This window comes from Marmota marmota, unplaced genomic scaffold, assembly GCF_001458135.2.
Source record: "Marmota marmota marmota unplaced genomic scaffold, marMar, whole genome shotgun sequence".
NCBI lineage: Eukaryota > Metazoa > Chordata > Mammalia > Rodentia > Sciuridae > Marmota > Marmota marmota.
In genome coordinates this window covers 49,864,378-49,869,566 of record NW_025999853.1, presented here as the reverse complement: position 1 = coordinate 49,869,566, position 5,189 = coordinate 49,864,378, and positions in this window count along the sequence as shown.

The following is a 5,189-nucleotide window of genomic DNA, read 5'->3' as shown; positions in this document are numbered from 1 at the left end:
CACCACGGTCAGCCAGGGGAGGGCCGAGCCCCCCGCCCGGCAGGGCCACGTGGCCACTAACCCAGAAGACAGTACCCACCCCCGCAAAGGGAAGGCACTCAGGGCAGCACTTAATCGCGCCCGGGGCCCTTGTGGAAGCAGGACAGAGCGCCGCCGGGTTCTCTTTGATTCTTGGAAGCAGAGGAGGCGGGTAAGAGCCAAAGGAAGGATGGACGACCCAGAGTTGCCCTCTAAGCGCCCAGACGGCAGAGCTGAGGCAAAGTGAAAAGGTGGTCTGCGCGAGGCGTCCTCATTCTTCATCGCCCAGAGCCCACCCGGATCCTCCTCGCGCTTTCTGTTTTGAGCTCCCGCCCCCATTCTCGGGTCTGCAGAAAGCTACGGGCTGCCTGGGATCGGGTGGGGCCAGAATAAACATTTCCAGAAAGTCCCTGGCCTCAGGTCCTGGGAGTCTCCCAACATTTCTAGCCTGCGTGGAGGGGCGGCGGGGAGGTTCATGTCCCCTTCTGTGAGCTCAGTTTCTTCGTTTTCCAGGGCTCTTGAACTAAGAAATCGGGAGGAGGCCTTTATCCAGGACCATCCTACTCAATTATTATATGTCAAATGTCAGGTCCCTCCCTCTGGGGGGAAGATTGAGAGCCTGTACTCCCCTGCTCCGGATCATACCGTTATATGAGGATGTGGGGGAAGATACTAGACAAGGGAGGTTTGTATCTTTTGAATTTCCCCATCTCATTCTAGCAGACAGCCCTTCTCATCCCAGAAGGCAAAGCTAGGTGTGACTGTAAGGCGGGGGTGGGTTCCAGCTGCCTCCCTGCCTGTGTGCCACTAGTGGTCCCTAGAAAGCGCTGGTATGAACAGGCAAAAGGATATAAAGGACCAGACTTCACACTCCCAGTCTGGGCCCCCCCACACACACACACACTTAGGTCCTTAAGGTTCTGCCTCAAGAGCCACTTCCCTTAGTTTTGGGGGATGGGGTGCACAAAGAAGGAAACTATAAGAGCAAAGAGAAGGCATCCACCCTTGGCTGAGAACCAGTTACCAGGATCACACCCTTCCAGCACATTATACCAATCCCATTGTGGACCTTGCTTCCTTTATCATGGCAGGCAGGCTGTGGAGGAGGAGTCAAGATGCCAAAGAAAGAAGTATTTATCAGGTTTTTTTGTTTGAGGATTTTTTGTTTGGTTGATTGGTTTGGTTTGGTTTGTTTGTTTGTTTGTTTTTTGACCTGCCACTAGATGCCAGGCATGTGCTAGGCATGGGGCAAAAAGGAGAGAAAGACAGCGGACCTGCCCTGTGCTTGGAGGCAGAATCAAGTTCTGTCCATCATGAAGAAAGGTAGAAGCCCCTGTTGCAGCTGGATGAGCTCAGAGGGACAGACAGGGAGTAGGAGAGGGAATTTCACAGAGATGGATGAAATAAAGAATAAATGGCAAGCTTTGAGTTCCAGAGACAAGGAGAGGGTCAACTGTAAAAAATAATTTTTTGTGTGGGGGCAGGGGTGAACCCAGGGGTGCTTGCTTTATCATTGAGCTATATCCCCAGTGCTTTTCATTTGATTTTGAGGCAGGTTCTCACTAAGTTGCCCAGAGTGACCTGGAAGTTTAGATCCTCCTGCCTCAGCCTCCCAAGTCTCTAGAATTAAAGGTGTGTGCCACCACAGATGGAGAAAAGGATGAATTTTAAAAGTATATGGCAGGGGATGAATAAATAAATGAGTTGCAATCTTTAAAAAAGTTATATGACAGGTTGGGTTGGAGTTGACTGGCTCCAAGGGCTCACAAAGGATGAGGGAAAGATGGATGGGAAGATGGTCTGAAGATCAAGGTTGACTGACCTGAGGTACATGGTGCATAATAAGCAAGTACAAGTACAGTGCTTGGTCCTTTATTGAATCTTTTTTTTTAATATATTTTTTAGTTGTAGATGGACACAATATCTTTATTTATTTTTATGTGGTGCTGAGGATCGAACCCAGTACCTCACACATACGAGGCAAGTGCTCTACCACTGAGCCACAACCCCAGCCCCCTTTATTGAATCTTTGTCCAAACAATCAGCTGCAAAACACACTTTAGAACAGTTCGGGGAACGTGAATATGGTATGAGAATTAAACATGACAAAATTATTTTGTTAGGTTAGGGGTGTAGCTCACTTGTAAAGAACTTGCCTATTGTGCACAAGGTCATGGGTTCAATCCCCAGCATTGAAAAAATGTTGTTTTTTTGTTTGTTTTTGGTTTTTTTTTAATTTTGTTAGCTATGATAGTGATAGTTAGGGAAATTACTCTTTCTTTAAAGATGCACACTAAAGGGGCTGGGGTTATGGCTCAATAGTAGTGTGCTCGCCTAGTGTGTATGTGTGTGTGTGTGTGTGTGTGTATATATATATATATATATATATATATATATATATATAAAGATGCACACTAAAATATAAATGGTGAAATGTCTCATCTGTAATTTGCTTTGGAATACTTCACAAAACAATAGATAAAGCAGAAAGATGGTGGTCTAGGTAATTTGGACTATTGGGGTATTGAAGGCTATGTTGGGTATGTTCTTTGAACATTTTTTTTTTCAAACTATGGTACGGGGGACTGAACCCATGGCGCGTTAAATTATGTTGGGTATGTTCTAAAGGCAATGGGCAAGATAAAAGCTTTTGAGAAGGTGACACCATCCTGGCATTGATCCCAATGTGGGACCAGGCCCACATTGAAATGAGAAGAAATGAATGTCATATGGCCTGAAAAACAACTGAGATATGACAGCACAGTCCACAGGAGAGAGGATGAGACCCATTACAAGAAAGAAAGAGGTAGCCACCCAAGGCAGGAAGCACACAAAGGGCATCCAGGTGGAAACATCCTGCCAGGACTTGGGGATGTGAAAATCAGGAGAGGGGTAAGAATTAATATTAAAGTTAAATATTAACCAGGCAGGGTAGCACAAGATTGTAATCCCAGTGGCTCAGGAGGCTAAGGCAGGAGGATCACAAGTTCGAGGCCAGCCTCAACAGTTTACCAAGGCCCTAATCAACTTAGTGAGACCCTGCCTCAAAAAAAAAAAATTAAGACTAGGGATGTAACTCAGTGGTAAAGTACCTCTGGGTTCAATCCCTTGCATAAAAGAAAAAGGGCTAAGGAGGTAGCTCAGTAGTAAAGTGCCCGTGGGTACTAAAAAAAAAAAAGTGATATCTAAATCCATGGATGGAAGCCAGGTGCAGTGACACACTTGTAGTCCCAGCTACCTGAAAGGTTGAGGTAGGATTGCTTAAATTCAGACATTCAGGGACAGCCTGGACAACATAGCAAAACCCTGTTAATCGATTATGTTAGTTAATTAATTATGGGCAGGGGTTATAGCAGTGGTAGAGCGCTTGCCTCACATGTGTGAGGTACAGGGTTTGATCCTCAGCACCACAAAAAAATAAATAAATAAAGATATTGTATCCATCTACAACTTAAAAAAAAAAAATGTTAATTAGTTAACTAACCCATGGTGGTGAGGCCCAAAGCAAGGGAAAAAAAGAAAAACCTCAGGGAGCCTTTATGTTTAAGAAACAGGGGGGGCTGGGGTTGTGGCTCAGCGGTAGAGCGCTCACCTAGCACGTGCGAGGCCCTGGGTTCAATCCTCGACACCATAAAAAAATAAATAAATAAAATAAAGGTATTGTGCCTAGTGTGGTGGCACACTCCTGAAATCCCAGCAGCTCAGGAGGCAGAGACAGGAGGATCTCGAGTCCACAAAGCCAGTCTCAGCAAAAGCAAGGCGCAAAGCGACTCGGTGAGATACAAAATAGGGCTGGGGTTGTGGCTCAGTGGCCAAGTACCCCTGGATTCAATCCCTGGTACCACCCCCGCAAAAAATAAAATAAAGATATTGTGTCCAACTACAACTATATATATTATACTTTTTTTTTTTTAAAGAAAGAAAGAAAGAAATAGGTGTGGTGGCCTGTACCTGTAATTCCAGTACCTAGGGAGGCTGAGGCAGGAGAATTGCAAGTCAAAGGCCAGCCTGAGCAATTTAGTGAGACTGTGTCTCAAAATAAAAAATTTAAAGGGCTGGGAATGGAGCTAAGTAATAGAGCACCCCTGGTTCAATCCTCAGTACCAAAAAGAAAAAGAAAAGAAAAAGATACATGAGGATGGGGTAAAGGGACTGAAAGGGAAAGAGCTTTGTAGAGCTGGACCTCTGAACTATGCCAGGCACTGTGCTGAACTCCAACATCTGTTCACTCAGGGTTTAATCCTCACAACAACCCTGGAAGAACAGTGTTATTTTTTCCTAGGTTGTTTTGGTTTGTTTTGGTACCAGAGATTGAATGCAGGGGCATTTAACCACAGCCCTTTTATTTTTTATTTTGAGGCAAGTTCTCTCTGAGTTACTTAGGGCCTTGCTAATTTGCTAAGGCTGGCTTTGAACTTGAGATCCTCCTGCCTCAGCCTCCCAAGTTGCTGGGATTAACAGGTATACACCACCACACCCAGCTGTTTTTTTATTTAGAAATAAAGAAACTGAGGCTTGGAAACATGGTATAACAGATCCATAATCCAAGGTAGTGAAAGTCAGTCTTAGGATATCAACCCAGATCTCTGCAGTTCCCAAAGCCTATACTTTTTTCTCTTTCTCCAGGAGGCCAAGAGAAAAGAGAACAAGACAGGAAGTGGAAAACAGGGCCTGAAGTATTGAATAGTGTAAGGAGGTCAACTTGGGTGACAAGCAAGAGAAGGTCATTTAGTGGGATGGTCTCCAGAGCAATGTCAAGAGCGCGAGCTGGGGCCAGGAGTAAAAGGAGGAAGTGGAGACATCCAGGTGGGTAGGGGAAGAGTAAGGTGAAGGTCAAGAGCCCTCCTAGAGAACACCTCGGGAGGGATAGAGGCAAGCTATGGCAAATGCACAGTGGTAGCATCAACTTGGTAAAGCAGTGACAGGCCAGGGAGACCCCCAGAGAACAAGCCTATGTGGGATTAGAAGGGGAAAGTAAGAATAGTCCATTCTAGGCTGGGGGTGTAGCTCAGGGTAGAGCACTGGCCTAGCACGTGTAAGCCTTGCCTAGACCAGGGTTCAATCCTCAGCACCACTTAAATAAGTAAGTAAGTAAAGTATTGTGCCCATCTACAATTAAAATATATATATATATATATATATATATATATATATATTTTTTTTTTTTTTTT